We start from the raw sequence: 21,709 nt of genomic DNA, 5'->3' as shown, positions 1-21,709 counted from the left end.
ACGAGTCCTCCAACAAACCTCTGCTCGCCAACTCTCCAGCTCACATAAAAGATTGTCAAAATGAGCAACAACTTCCTTCTCATAGTCTAAAACGCTTAGAGCCACTGTACAACCGCAAAGATTAATAATTTTAGGACCAAGCTTTCTGAGGGACCGTCCCTTTAGTGATTGGAGATCTGATTGTAGCATGTCCATGACAATGGCAGACTTTGTGCTAGAAGGAGGATTGATCATGGACAAACTCAGGGTCGAAGTCACTTCAGCCCGACAACAATGACAAGAGCGGCAGTCGTCTCTGGGGGCGCAACAACAAGTCCCTCACTATAAGACCCTTTTGGCTCCGAGCGAGACTCGACGTCTGATGACATAAATACTAGGGCCTCAGCTATGTCGGTTGCATCAGGATGAGGGGCCACCATAGGTTGCTCGAGCGCCACAATGATGTCAAGGTCTTCCCTTGGGATAACATTTGTTACCCCACTAGTGGCCACAGTAGCCGTACAAGTCGTCTCCATCACTGGAGGAGGGTTGCTTTCCTTGGGGCACGAAGTCAAGTCAAAGCTTCATGGAGGACGAGGGTGCAATTGGCAGCAGCTCTCGCACCGGTTGTGCAGATGAAAGAGTGCCTACTGATATAGAAGGAGCACTGGTAGGATCAAGGGCCTCCAGAGCAGCTGGCGTCACAACTCCGGTTTTAGAAGTGGGTGGGTGAGGAAAACTAGCCACAAGTTGAGACATAGTAGGTGATTTGGTCAGCTTGGCACTCTTTCACCGAAGAGAAAGCTCTTATGCATACTCAGAGAGCCTCTTTCGCTTGTTCTTCTCTCCTTGTGGTGGCACAAGCCTCTCTGTGGCATGGCCATACTGAAAGTCGGCATCGGGCACCGAATGAGTACCACTATCAATAAGGGCATTGTAGTCTTGAGTGGGACGTCCCTCTCGACCACCAACCTTTCAACCTTGTCTCCATTCAAAAATAGAGAAAAGGTTGTAGAAGAGGGTCCCTGTACTTTCTTTGAGAGAAAGGACCTGTGGTGATTCCTCACCCACTATCATCGTCCGGGGCACCCCAATCTGCCCCCAATCCTTGGGGTACTCCAACTCAAAAAGCTTCTCAAACGCTGGTGGCACAAAGTTCTTCCCTTTTTTAGTGTCATGACGCCAGCTATTGTTCTCCCCCTTCCAAGGGTGGTCCACCTGCCAATACTAGCCGTTGGTGATCCTCCACCAATGTCAGTAAGCTTCCGTGGCCTGGCCTAATCTTCCATAGTGAGGAACGACCAACTTGTTTACCTATGTGAACTCAAGGCATGTCGCCCAATCTGTTCTCCCATGCACCGCCTTCCACGACTCACGGCACGTACCCAAGTCATCCTTCTTCCTCTTGGAACCCTCCTTCTTATATCGCTTCTCAAATAAGACAAGGAATGGGCATCCCTAAACTAGCCCATGCTGATGGACAAAGCGATGAGGATAATATGCTTCGAGCTTGGAGCCAAACGACATTTTAAAGGGTAGGATACCTCCCCTTATGCTCAACAGAAAAATCAGCTCAGAAATTCCAGTAGAAGCGCCATTCAGCTCATGACCCAGCTGATCCACAAAAGCGCGATCAGTGCAGCCACTGGCGGGAAATGGGTTATGACGTGTGAAGGAGTTGTCACCGAATAAACTGCGTGCATGGCCAGGGGTATGGAATGTAGCCTTTTGCCCCGCGATCTTCACAAGTTGGGGCCATACGGTTCTAGCAAAGGCAGCTTCCATTGCGTACGTGCTTGGGAAATATGCGAAGAGCAAGCCAAACATAAAATGGCTGGGAATGCTTTCTTGAAATTCCCAGGGAAAGCCTCTCCTCCCTCCAACCCAGGTCCATCTTCCCCTCTGAAAGGTCTCGACCTTCGAGAAATTGCCCCCAGGCCATAATAGATGCTTCACAAGACCGGCTTCACAAGGGCATATTGGCGCCCACGTGCCATGTGGCAAGCCGCGAAGAAGCAACCTAGCCGGATCATGTCACTTGACCCAGGGAGGGCAAACTTGCAAATGAAGAGGGCCAAATAGGCAGCTAGGTATACGCCGTCTTTAACGAACCGGCATATAAAAGTGGCGTGAATAACCTCCGCCTTTTCCTTGCCTTTTCCACCCAGAACACAATACTCATGTTCAGTGGCATCAGGGTGCTCCCCGTAGAAGAATCTCACCCAGTGGAAAAAGCTCACTTGACCATCGCTGGCCTATGAGCTGAGGAGCTGGTAAATCTAGAATATCTCCTGAACGCCGGGAGGAGGTGCTTCACCCCTCAGTGGTATCCCGCCAAAGATGACGGAGTTGTGAGGAACAAATTCGTCATACATGGCCCCCATCAGCGACAGGCCCCCAACAAAATGCCGGTCTAACAAGGAGATTCCACCCTCACCATCACCGAAGAACCATGTGTTGCTAACATGGCTCCAAGTCTCTAGAAGTACCCTCATGGTGTTTGGGCAACGGTCAAAGTACCCAGCTGAGTTCTGTACGGTAGCAAGCAAGGATGAAAGCTTGAGGATGTCCTCGTAGATGTGGAGCACTTCAAAGGTCCAAGGGGTGTACCCTTTTTGGAACTGATGCTCCCCTTGCATGCAAAGCCCGTGAGGAGACCAAACCATTTGGTCATTCGCTTCCCAAGAGTAAGGAGATCTTCACTAGAGGCTAGATCACAGTGTAGAACGTGAAATAATAGAATCCCGTCTTCTCGGACATTAGATTCCCCATCATCAGTCTCACAAACATGGAAGCGGGCAGCCTCGTTAGCAAAGGTGACACTTAGAGGCACTCCAGAGTATAAGTAGGATCTGCAAGCCATATGGGCTCTCCCATGACTAGACTCACACCTGTAAGTCAGTCCCAAGTTCACCCAATTTAGGAAGATTCCTACCTGAGGGCACGTCAACTGAAAAGGCATGAGGAAAGTAAGGTCACGGGTGCACAAAAACCCGAGAGAATCAAAAGAAAGGAAGGCACAGAGCCTCGTGAAAAATAGGCAGCATCTCCCTTGTAAAACGGATTTCTGACAAAAAAAAAAGGTATGCAAAGGTGTCAAGGCACCCCAGAGGATGCTTAAGGAACTAAACTGTGGGACGTACCCAAGCCAGACGGACCCCAGCAAAGCCCCCTTCCGGTCATGTGAAATCCATGCCAAAAGTCTTTCAAAATGCCCAAAAAATACTAAAAACATTCAAAAGGCACCTTAAATGCTTGGAAAGCATTTGAAATATGCAAAAATCACTAAAAATACTTGAAGAGCACCAAAAGTGCTAATTAAGTATTAAAAGTGCACAAAATGGTGGGTTGCACAAGAATGCTTGGAAGTGCATTAAGAAAATTTTCAAAGTGCCAAAGAAAGAAAAAAAAAAGCATTTAAGTAGACACGAAAGGAAAAAGAGCGTGGAAGAGAGAGGGACTCACCAAACTCCTTGGTGCCGGATGCCCTGGCCATCTGCGCGAAGATGAGGCCTTGCTTTAGAACTCCCTAACCCCTTGGTTGCTCCCCCAATTTCCCTCTCTAATTTCTTTGAAATGAGTAAGACTGACTCACATGGGCCACCTCCACCATTTTATATCCCACGTCATAAAGGTCCTCTTTCCCCTTTCCATTATCGCCGCTAACAAATCTTGTAGTCCATTCACGTCCATGAGTGCCTCTACGTCATTTCTAATAAAGAAAGAGGGTGTTTTAGGAAGGCCAATGAGCAAAAAGGCCTCATTGCCCTTAAACCCATTATTTGAACAAAAAATAGCTCAACGGAAAAACGGTCAACAAAGGGTCAAACAGTGCCAGAATCGCGCGAAACCAGCACCACGACGTGCAGAAAATTTTTCCGACCAGGATGGGCCACATCCGCTGCCCAAAACGGGTCTCCGGGTCAGGCTGCCGAGCCTACTTAGGGCCCGACGGACCTTATTTTCTCTTCCCTCTTCTCTTCTCATGCAGTCGGTCGGGCTGGGCCGCCTTCCCCCAGCCGGAGCCCGAACTCATGCCGTTCAACTCACTGCCACGCATCTTTTCCCCTTCTCACATAGTGGGCCAGTCTAAGCAGCCTGCCCCGAGCCCGAGCCCGGGCTCATGCCCTTCAAGCTGCCGCCACGCGCCATTTCCCCTTTTCATGGAGTGGACTGTGTTGGGTGGCTTGCCCAGAGCCCGATCCCGGGCTCATGCCCTTCAAGCTGCCGCCACATGCCTCTTCTCTTCTCACGCAGTGGGCCGGGCTGGGCCGCCTTCCTCGAGCATGAGCCCGGGATTTCGCCCTTCCACATGTGCCTTTATCATGCGCACATGCCTCCTTCGTGGCAATGGGACGGGCTGAGCTGCCAAGCCCAAGCCTGGACTCAGAATCTCCGCGCACCACCATCACATGCGCATGCCATCTTTGCCGTAATGGGCTGGTCTGGGCCTCCTGTCCTGACCCCGCGCCGAGAATTGCCACCTCTCGCTCATGCACGCATGCCTCTCTCCTCACGCGACATGCCGGGCTAGGCTCTCTGCCATGTTCTAGAGCCCGGAGACTCCCCTTCTTCCATGCGGTCCCTGCGCATGCATTCCCCTCGTCGCTATAGGCCGGGCTGGGCCTTCTTCGTCGAGCTGGAGCCCGACCACCTCCTTTCTCTCACTTCCCACGTGCAAGCATATGCACACTTCCCTTCACCGATTGCGCTGAGCTCCAACCCAAAATATTAAGCCCACGTACCCCCCAATGTGCTCCTCGCTCATGCGTGCCGTCACTCCAACTATCCCCAGTGAGCCACATCGCCCACCACTAACCATTCCCAATGGGTCACACCACCTCACCACTCACCATTCCCAGTGGCCCTCCACTTCTAATAAGTCGCACTTCCATCACCACCCCGTTCATCTCTCATAAAAACCCACGCCACTCCTTGGTGGGTCAAATTACCCCAAACCCATCTTCCCGCTCAAAACCACTGTCCACCTCCATGCACACCATCAAACCACCTTCACCTCACCTTTTCCTTCATCATGCCTGAAATTCGCCATCCCTCGGTAAGCAGCACCTTCCATTACAACTTCATTCGTCCTCCCCAAAGTCCCATACCACTATCCACAGTAAGTCGCACATTGCGCCATCAACCCTCCATCATGCGTAAAGACTCACTCCATTCCATTCATCTCTCATAAAAACTCACCCCATTCACCAGGGAGTCAAACCACCCCAATTACCCATCTTCATCTTGAAAACTACTATTCACTTTCATCATCATCCAACACCAATTCTATTTATTTATATAGTAAATAATTACGAGCGAACATGGTCATGAAACGATGGGTAAAAGTGCTCAAACAAAAAAATGGGCATGGTGAAAACTCGAAAGTACACCATGAGTAAAAATGGCAGACGGGCATGGTCATGAAACCATGAATAAGAGTGCTCTGCAAAGAAAAAGCTGGGCACAATGAAAAACTGGAGGGACACCGCGAGTAAAAATGAAACGGAAGGTCGATGTGACCATGAAGTCACAGCTAAAAGAGCCCAATAAAAAGGAAGTTGGTGAAAACCGTTCCACAACACTGCTTCCCCCTATGTTCAGGTGAAAACTCGAAAGGGCAATTGAACCAATAAGCAGGTTGATGCAGCGCTCACCTTCACAGGCGGCTTCAGCCAATAATCCAGAAAAGAAAGCCCGGTAGTTTGGGAATCAAAATCCCCCAAAGGGTACCCCACTACTGGAACCAAAAGGACAATTCCAACAGTCTGGATCAATCCATGAGAAGATCCCGAAGTCGGAAAAATCAACCAGACGGTCAGCTGGAACTCCATGCTGAAAGAGTTTATTTCCAAGAAGTCACCAAAAACAAGAAAGTCAAGCCAGATCAATACCTCCACCGACATCCAAGGTAGACGTCTCCCTAAGGTTCCCAGTTGCTGATAGTTTAGACTTTTCGGGATGGCCAACAAAAAACCCCTGACTAGACCCGGTAAGACTGGGGCTTCAAGCCCAAAGAGACCACCTCGCCAAAACTCCTACCTATTGGTGGTCCAGACTTTTTGGGATGGCCAACAAAAAGCCCATGACTGGATCCCGTAGACTAGGGCCCAAAGAGGCACCCACCTGTCAAACAAACTCCAAACCCTAGCATAGCAGTTCATACGTCCCATTAAGGGCCATCGACTGTCTATCCAAAGAAAACATCTTCTGAAGTGGGAAGGAAGTCCATGTGCAAGGTCCCCACCAGAAGACTAAAAAAAAGAAGGAAAACTTGACTGATTGGGAAGGAAGCCATTAAGTAAGGCCCCCGACTACTAGACAAACTTCGATTATGACTAATTGGGTCTACAAGCCCTTAAGCAAGGCCCCCAGTTGTTGGAACTAAAATGACTCCTGAAGTGGGAAGAAAGCCCTTAAGCAAGGCCCCCACTAGTAGTTCACATCTCTTCTCCCCCAAAGTCATGACGCCACTGGGTCTACAAGCCCTTCAGCAAGGCTCCCAATCATCTAAGCACCTCGGTCATCCCTCAGGAAAGAAGCTTTGTATGATTTCCCCTTTGTCAGTCGTGTTGATGCTGGTGGTCGAGAAGAAAAACAAAAGCCAAAGGTCCAATTTTGATTTTGAATGTCATCCTTCTCGCTTCTCTTGAAGCACAACATTCGGCTGGGCCAGTTGTTTTAAGGTATTTTTCAATACTTGCATCTTCGAGTCAAATAAAGAGGAAGCCATTCGTGATCTAGGCCCGCAGGTATTAAAATGCATGTGGATCACATAAGCACTGTTAAAAAAAACCCTGATCTGGAGCACATTTTTTATACAAAATATATTGGTACCAAAAAGCATGTAGAGGTAGCCCATAACTCCCTAAGAACACCCTCCAAGTTTTGTCGCGATCTGACGACATTAAGGTGGATCAAAGACAAAATCAGTTTTTAGATTCGACCTCAAATATGCTGAAAATGCACCCTATAACTACATTACTATCACCAGAGCTTCATATGAGCACCAGACCAGGTCCATTGGATTCAGAAGATCTGAAAACCCCCAAATATCAAATTTCAGCTCATTCGGACACTTCTAGACCACTTTTAAGATCACTTTTAAAGAGTCATAACTCCTTTGTCTTAAGCCGGATCACGCTAAAATTTCACGAGGATCTTCGTCTTGCCGGCGTGCACGTTTTGATAGATGGCACGACCCATGACGCGACCTGAGATGAGACAAATATTAGAGAGAAGTTGCTTAAAAAAATTCATGTGTTGCAGATTTTTGAAAGAAGAAGATCCCTTCAATCAAATGGCCGCATCATGAAGCCCCGAAATCGGATCGGCTTGAAACCAGGTCCGTTGCAACCACTAGGTCATGGGCTTCGATTCAAGCTAAGCATCACTCATGATGAATGGCCGGAAAGGGGTGTATTTTAAGGAAGAAAAAGGGGCATTTTCTGGTGACTGGAATCCAAATTCCGACAAGTTCCCCAATTCGGCAAATGGCGATTCAGACACCAAATCAAGCCATTCTCGTTGCAAATGATCGTGATGACTTCCTCGTCATTTCATGTTAAAAAGATTGATAAAAACTAGCAAAGAACAGCCAAGATCCGAGATCTAAGATTGTACATTTCTCATCTTTTGACGAATTTTTCTGAGAGCTCAATGCTTTGATTCGAGGATCAAAAGATATATCAAAATGATCGCCTCACCGAGACCGTCATGTTCGCGGCATTATTTTCATCGAAAATTGGTTGAAATGACCCAAAACGAACCCCGAAAGGTCGCCATGGTTCATGGCCACTTTTTAGGGACCATTTTGTCATTTGGAAGATTGTGGGTAGGGGCAAAATAGTTATTTTGCCCAAAAAACGGCATTCAATTTTAATTCATGAAAATTGTATTTTCTAGCAATTTTAGTCAGTTTTGAGCATCCATTTTTGTTTCAATGGGAGCTCTAAGCATTTGTAACCCTAAGTTCAAAGAGGAGAAATTAATGAGATTTATCCCCTAAGCTTTAAGGATTTCAATTTGAGTTCTCCCTTGGTTTGCAATACTTTTCTCTACCCCTTTCCATCCAAAGAGAGGAGAGAGAAATTTTTTCCCACAAGTCACTACCCTTAGAAATTCTCACTCCTTACTTGGAACCTCTCAATTCTCATTTGGGACTCTCCACTTTCGAACTAGCCGTCGGTTCAGTTCAAGGTTCCGATTAGGTAGTATTTCTCTCTTTCTCTCTCCTCTCTCTCTTTCCCTCTCTTCTTCTCTTTCTCTTACTTTCTCTCTTTCTTCTCTCCTTCTTTCTCCTCTCTCTCTTTCTCTCTATTTTCTCCACTCTCACTCTTTCTTCATGGTCAACCGGGTCGGCGACTAAGCCGCCAGCCCGTCTTCTCTTTCTCTTTTATCCCTCTCTCTCCTTCTTTTTCCTTACCTCTTCTTCTCTTTCTCTCTCCTCCCTTTTTTTCTCTCTTTCTCTCTCACTTTTACTCTCTCCTCTCTCTTTCCCTCTCTTCTTCAATCTCTCTCTTTTCTCCTTCTCTCTCCCCTCTCTCTTTTCTTCTCATCTCTTCTTCTTTTTCTTCTCTCTCCTCTTCTCTCTCCCTCCCTTCCCCCTTTTTTTCTCTCTCCCTCTTGCTCTCTCACACTCAACTAGACCGACGGCTAAGCTGCCGGCCCACCCTCCCCCTCTTTCCTTCTTTTTCTGTCTTTTATTCTCTCTCTCTCTCCTTCACCCCTCTTCTTCTTTCTTCTCTCCCCACATCTTCCTCTCCTCTTCTTTCTCTTCTCTCTTTCCCCTTCTCTTCCCTCTCCTCTTCCCTCTCTCCTGCTCTCTCACGGTCAATGGGACTAACGGCTAAGCCGCCGACCCGCTCTCTCTTTCCTTCTTCTCGCTCTTTCTTTTCCATCTCTTCCTGTCTCTTCTCTCCTTCTCTCTCATTCTTTTGTCAAGGTCAACCCGACTGACAGCTTACTCTCCCTTTTTCTCCCTTCTCCTCTCTCTCTCATATATCTTTCTCTCTCCCTCTCTTCTCTCTTTCTCTCTCATTCTTTCTCATGGCCACCCGGGCCGACTTTCTCTTTCTCCCTTTCTCTTCTCTCCTTCTCTCTTTCACTCTCTTTCCTCTTTTTTGTCTCATTCTCTTATCTCCTCTCTTTCTTTCTATTTTTTCCCTCTCTCCTCTCTCTCCCCCTCTCTCTCTCACAGTCAACTAGATTGGTGGATCACTTTTCTCCTCTCTCTATGTCTTATCTCCTTGTCTTTCTCTCCTTCTCATCTCTCTTATCTTATCTTCTCTCTTTTCTTTCCTTCCCCTCTTCTTTCTCTCATCTTTTTCTCTTTCTCTCTCTCCTTGTCCTCCCTTCTCTCCTCTCAACCAGACTGGCGGCTAAGCTGCTGACCTACTCTCTCTTCTCTCTTTCTCTCTCCTCTCATTTCCTCTTTCGCTCTCTTCCTTCTTTTTTCTCTCTCCCCTTCTTCGTCTCTTCTCTCCATATCTTCCTCTCTCTTTCGCCACTTTCTCCTCTTCTCTCTCTCTCTCTCTCTCTCTCTCTTTCTTCTCTCTTACTCTCTCACTCTCTCTTCACAACATATCTTCTCTTTCTCTCTTCTCTCCTCTTCTCTCTCTTCATCTCCTCTCCTCTTTTTCCTCCTCTTTTCTCTTCACTCTCTCTCTCTCTCTCTCTCCATGACCCGTCTTCTCTTTCTCTCTTCTCCCACTTTCCCTCTCTTCCTTCTTCTTTCTCTCTTTTCCTCTTCGTCTCTTCTCTTCCTTCCGCTTTCTCCTCTTTTTTCTCTCTTTTCTCCTCTTTTCTCTCTTTCTCTCTCCTCTTCATTATTTATCTCTCTCTTTCCCTTCCCTTCTCTTTCTCTCTCTTTCTTCTCCTCCCCTCTTCTTTCTCTTCTCTTTTTTCTTTTTCTCCTTTTTCTCTCTCTTCTCTTATCTTCTCTCTCTATTAATCTCTTTCCCTCTTCTTTCTATTATCTTTTTTTCTTTTCTCCCTTTCTTTCTCCTCCTTTCTCTCCCCTCGATCTAACCGGCGGCTAAGCCACTGGTCAACTCTCTTTTCTCTTTTTTTCTCTCTCTCTCCTCTTCTTTCTCTTCTTTTTTTCTCTTCCTCTCTCTTTCTCTCTCTTTATTTTCTCTCCTCTCTCCTTCTGTTTATTGCTTCTGTCCTCTCTTTCCTATCCTCTTCTTTCTCTTCACTCTCCTCCTCTCGCTCTTCACTCTTTCTGCTTCTTTATCTTTCTCTCTTCTCTTCTCCTCCCCTCTTCTTTCTCTTTTATTTTCTTTCATTTTCTCCTTCTTCTCTCTCTTCTCTTATCTTCTCTCTCTTCTGCTCTTTCCCTCTTTATTATCTCCTCTTTTTCTCTTTTCTCTCTCTCTTTCTCCTCCCTTCTCTCCCCTCAACCGAACCGTTGGCTAAGCTGCCGGACCACTCTCTCTTCTCCCTTTCTATCTCTCCCTTCTCTCCCCACAATCTGATTGATGACTAAGCCGCCGACCCTCTTTCTCTTCTCCCTTTATCTTCTCTCCACTCTCTTTCTCTCTATTTCTTCCCTCCTCTCTTTCTTCTCATCTTCTTTTTCTTCTCTCTCCTCTCTCCTCTCTCTTCTCCTCCTCTCATCTTCTTTTTCTTCTCTCTCTCTTTCTCTTTTTCCTCTCTTCTTCTTTCTTCTCTCCCTTCCTGTCTCTTTCTTCTTCTCCTCTCCTCTTCTTTTTGTTATCTCTTCTCTCTTCTCTCCTCTCTCCTCTTTTTTTTCTCTCTCTTCTCCCGTCTCTCCTTCTCTCATTCCTTCCTTTTCCTCTTTCCCTCCTTCTTTCTCTCCTCTCTTCCCCTCTTGGTCAATTGGACCGGCGGCTAACCCACCAGCCCACCCACTCTTCTCTTTTTCTCCCTCTCTTTCTTCCTCTCTCTCTCTCTCTCTCTCTCCCCCCCTTCTCTTTTTCTCTTCCCCTGTTGTCTCTCTCTTCTTCTCCCATTCTCTTTCTTTACTTCTCCTTCTCTTCTTCTTTTCTCTCCTCACCTTTCACTCTATCAGACTCGCTCTCATTCTTACCTTCCACCTCAAATGCTCTATCATGTTCACTCATTTTTTATTATTCATAAACAGTTTCGCACTGCCCCATTTCTTCTATTTTACCTATCCCTCTAAAGACAAGTCGGGGTCTTTTGACCCCACTTGTTTGGTAACCTTAAGTGTGTGTGTTCATGAGTCGCAAAGTGTAAGCAAGGTGGCTAAAGTCGAACCAGCCTCAGGCTAAGGGGGCTTTTTGTCGTGATTTAAGAGGGCACCCAAGCGAAATGCCCGAGCATGTCACGGACGCACCGTGAGGTAAGTCCCGCCTCACACCACACAATCCTGTCTCATTAGTCAGTACCTGCCTGCACGAGCGCCCCGCACACCGCGGTCCTGAGAGAGCAATCTCGAGTCGGACCTTAATTTGGGTCCCCGCGTGGTCGTGTGACCCCACAAGATCGAGACCCAATGAATGTGTGTAGATAAATTGGTATTGATGCCATTCTCGTAGGATTTTACAACATATTTGAATGACAAACATATCCTATATTACAATGATAGACTATTTTATTTCTATTTTTTTTTATTACTGCTTCATTAAGATCCTTTTTTTTGGTGTAGGTTAGTTGGGGTTCCCATAAATAATGCCATGGCATGGTGCCTATATGCCTTACTTATAAATCTAGGTACTAGAAACTCATTGAGGTATTTTCAGTGTATTAATGAGAACAGCACATATCCTTTTGCAAGTTTTAGTTATCAGTTGGATAAGTTTCCTATAAACCACTCGTATGTTAATTTGACACCCGATTTTTCTAGTAAAAATAAAAAACTGTTTATAGCAAATTTTTAAATAAAGGTATGATCTGTATAGTGACTAACATATGAACATTATAACACTGTTATTTACATTCTATTCTTCTAGAAAATATGTGATATACATCGTATGTATGTGAGGGAAATTTAATTTATAACAAGCCCGACCTATCCCATCCAATAGCATTAACCTAGCCAAGGCTGCCCACCTACTCAATAGGTGGGTTGGGCTTAGGTAAGGGCCCTTATGGCCTGGTCTTGACCAAGCTGGACCTTTTGGATCTTGGGAAAGAATCTCGCTCATAAATAGGGGGACTTCTATTCTATAGTGCCTAACATCTTTTAGGTTGTCAAATATTAGTTTTACAATTTACTCCAACCAGTTCGACCAATGTTAAATTTATTTTAACTGAACTAGGACCCTCACTATGTTTTTGGCTCATCCATTTCTTGGAACACTACTTTAGTTTCCAATTTTGTTTTCCCAAACTAACTTAACACGCCCTGAAGAATTTATGAACATAAATATAACACTATATCATCGTAGACTATGGATTATTTTGTCATATAATATCGTGATATGATTTTTAAAATAATTTTGTATCCTCTAAATATGAGCAAGCGCCCTCTCAAGAGTTAAAAAGAAGGTCCATCGAAAAGGCCTGGGATTCATAATTTCATTTGGAGGTCACCACCTAGAAGTGCCAAAATAACATTAAAGCTGATAGGAAAATCGGACCATGGCTCCCAACTCCGTAAAGAACGGTGTGTCTCTTGTCATTGTGCCCATACAATTTTCTCCCTCTAGACATATTGATTGAAGCCATCCAATCCCACCAGGGTTATCTTGAGAGTTGAGATTCTCTCTCTAAACATAAGCATCTTTGAAAACTAGGAAAAGTAGCAAAAATGAATCGCAGATACTGTTATATATAGGTGCTCAATTAAAAAAATTGTGTAAGAGAGAGAGAGAGAGTTTGAATTTTTTTTTGAGAGAGGATTGGAATCTAGTTTTAGACCAATACAATAAAGTTTCATATAGGGAGTAATGGCAAAGCTTATCTTTTCTTTCTATTTTTCCATGCATACTTAAAGAGAGAAAACATGTTTTAATTAATGGCAAGGCCCATCTTTCCCTCCTATTTTTTCCCGTGTGTTCGTAGAGAGAAAGAGAGAGACTGGATTCTAGGGGCGTAAATCTCTATTCTTAAAAGCCATAACACAATCCCTTCCACCACTCGTTTTTTAGGGTCTTGACAACTGTGGGCTTCACTTCACTATTCTCGTGACTGAAAGGCCATAGATAAGGTATGAAATATCATAAGCACCCCTAGGTCTTTGTTCAAACTCCATGAAGTGGCACTCCTACTTGATAAATGACCACATTGCTCTTGCTCTAGCTCATTAAATTATATTTTTTGGTGTAAGACAAAAGGACCATTATACCTAACCATTTCGTACAATGCCATAGCCTTATGTTGTAGCTATAAAATTATAATAAAGAGTATTAACCAGTGTTTTAAAAAATAGCCACTCGAACCGAACTCGCCTGGTTCGACTCGGAAACACGCGTGCCCGTGTCGGTACCAACTGAAAATCGGGAACCGCCCGGTTCTAGAGTGGAACCGCCGGTTCCCATCCGATTCAGCCCGGTTCTAGAGTGGAACTGCCGGTTCCCATCCGGTTCATCCCGATTCACACACGTAACACATGACACGTACGTGCGAGCGTGCCCCACGCACACTCACACGGGCACACGTGTGTCCGAGCGCACATGCGAGCGTGCCCCACACACACTCACATACGCACACGTGTGTCCGAGCACACGTGCGAGCGTGCCCCACACACACTCACATGCGCACACATGCGTCTGAGCACACGTGCGAGCGTACCCCACGCACACTCACACGCGCACACGTGTATCCGAGTGCACGTGCGAGCGTGCCCCACGCACGCTCACACGTGTGTTCGAGCGCACATGCGAGCGTGCCCCTCACACACGCACACGTGTGTCCGAACGCATGTGCAAGACGCTCACACGTGTGTCCGAGCGCACTTGCAATGTTGCCCTAATATTTTTATACACATTTTATAATTCATATTGCACAGGTATTTATATACCAAATTTGAATACCGATCTTTCGATGTGGGATAATTCCCAAACATCATTAAATGAAAACGAAATGTAAATATAGTCTATTAATCAGCAGTTTATAATCACATGTAGTTAGATGGTTTGATGGTTATGACTTTGAATTTTTTACTTGAGGTCCCAATGTCGAATCCCCTTGGGCACCCCCTTGGGCATGTGTTGCATTTGAACCCCCTTGGGCACCCCCTTGGGCATGTGTTGCATTTGAACCCCCTTGGGCATGTGTTGCATTTGAATCCCCTTGGGCATGTGTTGCATTTGAACCCCCTTGGGCATGTGTTGCATTTGAATCCCCTTGGGCATGTGTTGCATTTTTGTTGTGTATATAGTGGTTGGGCATGTGTTGCATTTGAATCCCCTTGGGCATGTGTTGCATTTTTGTTATGTATATAGTGGTTGGTATAAATATTTTTGTTGTTTTCGAATCCCCTTGGTCATGTGTTGCATTTTTGTTGTATATATAGTCGTTGGTATAAATATAAATATTTTTGTCGTGTTTATAGTGGTTGGCATAAATATAAATATTTTTGTAAATAATATAAAAGACATAAAAAAATGAAAAATAAAAAAAATAATTTTTTATATAACCGTTAATTTTTGTTGTATATAGTGGTATAAGTATTTTTGTAAATAATATGAAACGTATAAAAAAAATAAAAATAAAAAGTTTATTCTATTTGAAATCTCCATCTTTCTACTAACAATCTCTTTTACTAAATTTATTATAGAAACCTAAAAAAATAAATTTTTGAAAAATTGAAGTGTTATTTCCAAAATTTGTACGTATTTTATTAAATTTTACATTGATAACCAAATTTTTTATTTTATTTATGAATTTTTACATTATAAATCATGTAATGTATTATTTTTCTTACAGTTGTCAATAATATATTTTAAATTAGATAATATTATAAACTATTATAAAATATTTTTAATTTGTTATTATTTGTCTAATAAAATAATTATAAAATGTAAACTAATAATTATAATTTTAGTATATAATATTATAATTAGTGAGGTTGTAATAATTTTGGATTATAGTTAGTTAGGCTGTAATAGTTTGGGTTTTTTTAGCGGGTTAGGGTTTTTCGCCAAAACGAGATTTTAATGGCCATTCTTTCATTGATTAGTCTACTCTTTATAATAGTCCATATATAATTATATATTTTATCCATGATAATTCTATGATTTTTCTTTTATGTGATGCAAATTTAATAGTTAAAATAAATTTATACAGGGAAAGAACATCTCAATATTCACAAATTGATAGAAAAAATGAAAGTTAATAATGTAGTACCCTCATTTTTTATTGGATTCCTAAAAAATAACATTTATAATGAATTTTAATAATTTTTCGGATTTTTTTGAAGCTTTAATCCGACCGATTCAGCCGATTCCCGATCCAAATCGCCGATTCGCCGATCTGGATCAGTTTTTGAGGTGCCCGATCCGGGTCACCGATCCATTTTTTGAACCATTGGTATTAACAATAACCAATACTTTTTAGCATTTGGCTGAAATTCAAACCTTAAACCTTATGCACTATGCCTTACTCGATAAAAACTCCAGCAAACGGTGCACAATGCACAACGAGGCATAATGTTAACGAACATTAAGGGAAACAACTAATCCGCATTGTTCGGAATTAGCATCTCATTAGTAACCGAGAATAAGTGTCATGGAAACGTACCATGAATGAACTAACCAACACACATATGGAATAATTTCCTCAAACGAAATCTCGGCCCTTGTGTTTAGGATATTAATTATGATATCAAAAAGAAGAATGAGAGGTGAAAAGCATTTTGGTAACTTCTTTGCTTTCTTGGCATGCTTACAAAAGTAGGATGTTGTGCAATGATATTTTTGTATGTGCAAGATGAAACAAGGCTCTACAACTTCAATAGGGATTTAAAATTCCTCTGAGTACGAATATAAAATCATTTCACAATTGCTTGATATCCATTGAAGCTGTAGTTCAATTAAATCTTGGTGCATCTTAACTAAGGGGTGGATAGGACCATATAGTTCATGGAAGTATGTTTCAATCTTTTTTAATTGTATGGGTAACGCACTCTAAAATGACGATGGCATTTAGAGTGTTGTTAGGGGCATATTTTATGCTAGAGTTGAGTAAGAGTAGCACTTCCCTTGGAGGATTTAAAACACATTGGACAAAGACAAAACATGCAATAAACCCTTGTTACACACTTGACCTCTCTCTCTAAAATGCACCTACATACCTCTGAAAATTTCTTTTACTCTCGATTCCATTTTCTATACTTATCTACAATGGATGCAGGAGCTCATAATGAATTCAGCTATTTTGAGCCCTCACTTTGCTCTCTCATTTTTACTCAAAGATAAGTATTATTGTTTTTGCCTTTAAAATGGTCTGAATTGCTCTCTCGTTTTTCCTCAAAGAGAAGTAGCTCTCTCATTTTTACTCAGAGGGAAGTATTGTTCTTTTTTGGTCTAACAGTGGTAGCAAGGAGAAAATGGGGCGAGGAACGTTTGAAATGAAGACGATAGAGAACAAAACAAATAGGCAAGCGACATATTCAAAGAGAAAAAATGACATTCTCAAGAAGGCTTATGAGCTATCTCTTCTATGTGATGTGGATAATGTTCTTCGAAGCTGGAAAGCTCAGTGTCTTCTCTGGGGGAAAAGAGGTCAAGAAACTAACCCTTTTTTCTTCGTTTTTTATTTTATTTTATTTTATTTTTATTGTATTTTTTTTTTTTTATTATCCACTATTTTGGTTGGTCATGACTCCATCTCTTACATTTTTTTTTTTCTTTTGTGTATTCTTTTGCAAGATTGAAAAAGTTTTTGCTCGCTATACCGACCTTGTGCATATATGAGGGAGATAAGAATTTAAGATTGAAGGGACAATTATAGATACCCCCATGATCCAACTTTGCCCCCTAGACATACCAACTATATATATATATATATATATATATATATATAAGATACTACAAAACACCTATAGGAAAAATGAACAGTGATTTCGCCTACCCTCATCACCATTCAAACTTCATCGTACGGTCACAGTTGTCCGATAGTGTTTCAATTTTCATTTTTGTACTAATCGGAATGATCTGAAATGAGGAGCGTGCGTACATCTTAGTGAGGCGCACCTAATAAAAATATGAAAAAAATAATTCTCAAAATATAAATTGATCAAACTACCCCTATAAATTTTCAAGGGTAATTTAGTCAATTTATATTTTACAAATTAGTTTTTTCATATTTTTATTAGGTGTATCTCAGTAAGATAAACACACGCTCCAAATTTCAAGTAATTTGAATTTGTAGAAAACAAATGAAAATTGAAACACTACCAGACAACTGCGATCGTGAGATGAAGTTTGGATGGTGATGAGGGTAGGCAAAATCACAACTCATTTCCGCATATAGTCATTGGGAAGAGTTTATATATATATATATATATATATAACCAAGTTATGAACCCCAACACTGTTTTTATGTACCCACCAAGTAAAAAAGTAACATTTTAAAAATGAAAATGCCTCCCCTCTAAACCCACATTTCTTTTTGTTTTATATAATGGAGCCAATCGAACACATTATGTGTCACAGTGGCTTCTGTTCTATACTGAAGTTGGTTCAGTACGTAGTGCGTTGGACTGGCTTCTTGTCCCTATTGAAACCGGTTTGGCTTTAAAAAATATTTTGGAGTCGAAGATGCTTACAAAATTAATTCAAGGGGGTATCTATAATTTTCCCTTGATTTAACAAGTTCCTTTTGTCTATTCATGGTAGGTTGATTGTTTTGAACAGAGTTGTGCATAAGTTTGTAAGTGGTTATGATACACACCCTGAAATATAAGAGGATCTATGGGTTCTCTGAGAATGGTGGAGCAATTGAAGGTTGCATGTTGTGTTGCCTAGGAGACAAATCAGTTAGAGCCAGAATAGGGGTGAAAATTTATTAAAAAGTATGTATATTATGTTTATGTGAGAACATATTGTCTATCTACTCCCTCAAGCATAAGATCTATTTGGGAGGGTTTTTTTAATTTGAAAATTTTGGAACCACCTAAAATTCATAGATGATTATTTTTGAAAACTTGAATTTTAAGATTTTCTAAGACATTGGTCGGTCTCTATTGAATCTTGAAACATTATATTTCTCAAGTGCATGGAGAGTACCATCCTATGGGTTGAAGAGGTTATATCTTCAAATTCTTTGTTCTTAAAGGTATATCTAAATTGAACTTTGTAGTAGTAGATTGTATGCTTCCACAAGAGAATGAAATCTTTTGGCATTATTAAAATTATGTACATTTGGAGAGGCATAGAGGCATCACTTAGTTAAAATGAACTCCAAGTTGTGGATTGGGAGAACTGTGTTTGAAGATATTGGTTTTAAAGTCTCTAAAAAGATACCAGAATTTTCTATGCAGATTATAAATGTCAAGAATGGGCCCTTGTTGTCAAGGTCTCAAAACCACAGGAATCCATTCTTACTTGCTAACACGCAAAGAAAAAAAAAAAGAAAAAAATAGAAAAAGAAAAAAAGAATACTATACTTCAATGGCTTACGGAAAATAATAATGCATGGAGCCATTAACGATCAAAGAAATACTCTTTGATGTGATCGAAGCCCACTAGAACCCAATGGTGGGTCACGATATCTTCATCATTGCTAATTGTACATTAGACCACAGTAGTGCATGTGTGTAATTATGAAAGTTGGGAGGTGGAGCCAGGAGCTTATTCTTTTCATCACACACATATTCAATTCATTAAAGTAATTAATGTCAATAGAAAGGAGATTCATAACAGTAACTAATGTCAATAGAAAGGACAAAATATGTTGGTCTTTCTACAACATGACTCATCCAACAAAATCATGAAAAGCTTGGAGTAATTAACATATAAGTACATTTGGAGGAGAGCTCATCCACTTCAGTTTTGGACCGACGATCCAACATTAAAATCTTCAATTCCCTACCAAAGTAATTTAGGTAAAGTAATTTAGGTGCCATCCAAAGAAGATCTCAGTAAAATTGTATTGTGTGAAATTACCAAAATAAATAAATAAATAGTTTGTGAAAATTTCAATGCATCAAAATAAACTAATTACTTTTTCCCCTGTGTGTGTGCATATGGGTGTGATCCTCTTTCTATTCAAAGTTTAGATCACTGTTATTAGGATCGGACTGACCATCTAAATAGCCAGTGGTTTGGTCAATTTAAAATCAATCCAACCACTAGTCAACTAATTGGACCAAATTTTATGAAAAAAGAGAAGGAAAATAAAAATAATAGTTTAAACTATAAATTTTAGTTGGTTGGTTGAATGGGTTAGAACCAACTGTTCCATCTGACCAACGCACCGATTGGCTGTCAGACCGGTCGTACCACTAAATCAGCCTAATTTTGATAACTATGGTTAAGAGGATCATTTCATTGACCTATTCTAAATAACTGTAGTGAAATCCTACATCTAGCCTATGAATATTAACCAACACCAGAGAAACCTAACTACTACATAGAAACATGTGAATTTCTAGGAATGAAAGACCATACTTGCTTTGTGTTTCGGCTTGAGATCTCTGGAGGGTGAATTGTAGGTGTTACCATTTTAACTTCATACCACTGTGAAGCTGTAGCATCAACCTGAACAAACTCTTCATTTGTTCCGACTTGATTGATCCCATTGGTCGATCAAACTTGGTCTGCAATGTTTCTTCCATCAACATTCATCATACAAGAGTAAATAGATGAATTGGGTACGCATTCAGCAACCTATTGTGGATGGCCCCTTGAAATCAAAATTATTGCAGTATTGGAAGAAAATTATTTGGTCTATGGGATTCTTAATGTTTTTTAGTTCATTTTAAACAATGAGTTATGGAAATCTTTTCATGGAGAGCAGGCCAGGGTTATGTTCACCCGCCATTTTGTTGTTTTTCTTTATCTATGTTGTTAACCGATAATATATTTTCTAATTATTTATGAAAAATACCTCTGGGAGAGCAGGGAGATGCAATTCATGAAATTCTAAAGTGGGGCCCATAATTACCTTTGCAAGAACCGATCCATATTGTGAGCTGCATCATTTGCAAGGGACCCACCAGCATCGGAGCTCTGTCCATGACAACGCGTCTGCATTTTTTTTTTTACCCAGAAATAATTCAGGCCAATCATAGAAGTAAAGGCCTTTATTTTTGTTTTACAAAAATTATTGCTCGGAAAACAACTTTTTACCTGTAAATTACTTGGGCTGTTGCCTCCGAGCTGAATTCTTTCTAATTCTGGCTGGATAAAACAAACAAATATAAGTTTAGATAGATTCATTTTGGGATTAAATGTAACTCAGAGAACAACAAATTCATGTAGCATGAGAAAACAAATAATGTTTGATGAATTTGGTATTTGAATTGAGATTTTACTTCAGGATTTCTCACTCGAGTGAGTGTTTCTTCAAGGAGATGCTCATAGTATTAGGCCTGTGCAAGTGATCTTATCTCGATAGGCTTGCTTTCAAAAAGCCTGAAAGTGAAGATAAAGATGTAAATTTATTTTTTATATGGTTGATATTTAAGTATAGTTTAGTTAAATATTCATTTTCCCATCTGGAGGAAGGGGGTACCTTAGTGTTCTTTGTGCCTCCTCCAATTCACACTGCACTCTATTAATCTCAACCAAAAGCTCTTGAAATTTCCAGAGGAATTGGTTCTCATGAGGAAAACAAGGATGGGACAAGAATAACATGATTGTAAAGGAAAAAGAATGAAAAATAAAAAAAGGTAAATGAGTTTCTGAGTGTACCGGGATGCTTGGGTTAGGGGTATTTGGATGCTTTAAGTCAATTCACAAGGAACCCGACATAAGGAAATCAAACATTCAGATAGAGATAAATCAAACATTCAGAAAAGGTAAATATTAATGAAGCGCCCCCATTTTCCAAACATGAGTCATTTGAGACCAATCGCCCAAGTCCACTCAGATTTGGTTGAGTAACTTGGTTGAGGCCAAGTTCTCCCTAGTTGGGTGCACAACTTGGGGATATAGAAAAATATAAAAGAATCTTTTTTTTATATTTAAAGTTGGCTTCTTTTATAATTTTTGTATATGATTTGGATGTATTTGGCAAAGATTAGTTAGTATTTTTTTTTATATAAGCATTACTTATATATATATATATATATATATATATATATGTTTTACAAATCTTGAAGTATAAGTTGGCTTTTTTTTAATTTATTTTTTTCTATTTCAACTTGTTTTAACTTTTTAAAGTTATTTTTACTACATGTTTTTGTTTTTAAAATTTTTATTTTTATGTTTTTTAGGGCCAAAACGCCCAGTGTTGGACTCGGCCGAGTGGAGCCCCAGCACACCATTTCAGACAAATTATTAAAGAGAATGAGATGAGAGACGCTGAGAGTGCCAGTTGTTTGAGACAAATTTAGAGAGAGAGAGAGAGACTGGGGTTGCTGCGGTGTAATAGTATCCTCAAGAGCAAGATTAAATCATAATTTTACCTATGTGTTTTTAACCTTTCTATAAAACTATCTCAAACATTACATCACATTTTTTTAGGGTAACAAAGCAATATTTGCTACTTGCTAGGGATTGAAAAAAGAGAATAAAGAGCAAGGAAACCTAGAAATTTTGCAACATATTAGGTTTTCTTAAGAGAGAGATAGAGCGCTCTTAAGAGAGAGATAGACACAGTTAGGATGGTTTCAATAGGTCTAATGCTGATG

At 41.3% G+C, this 21,709-nt stretch overlaps 1 long non-coding RNA gene across 2 annotated transcripts; it reads left to right on the top strand.

Annotated features, from left to right (window-relative positions):
- The first annotated feature begins 9,964 nt into the window (after positions 1–9,964).
- LOC148780816 (uncharacterized) lies at positions 9,965–20,188 on the top strand. 2 transcript variants are annotated; one of them, XR_016061290.1, is made up of 3 exons: positions 9,965–11,308; positions 16,444–16,634; positions 19,977–20,188. It is a non-coding gene; the product is annotated as an uncharacterized LOC148780816 (long non-coding RNA). The 2 variants fall into 2 exon arrangements; XR_016061289.1 differs by lacking the exon at positions 19,977–20,188 and adding an exon at positions 17,751–18,113.
- Positions 20,189–21,709: the final 1,521 nt, after the last annotated feature.

The sequence above is a fragment of the Amborella trichopoda genome, chromosome 8 (genome assembly GCF_054954075.1).
Source record: "Amborella trichopoda isolate Santa Cruz 75 chromosome 8, AtrichopodaSantaCruz75HAP2 v2.0, whole genome shotgun sequence".
Lineage (NCBI taxonomy): Eukaryota > Viridiplantae > Streptophyta > Magnoliopsida > Amborellales > Amborellaceae > Amborella > Amborella trichopoda.
The sequence above is the reverse complement of the archived record's forward strand: the minus strand, read 5'-3'. Positions and strand labels throughout refer to the sequence as shown.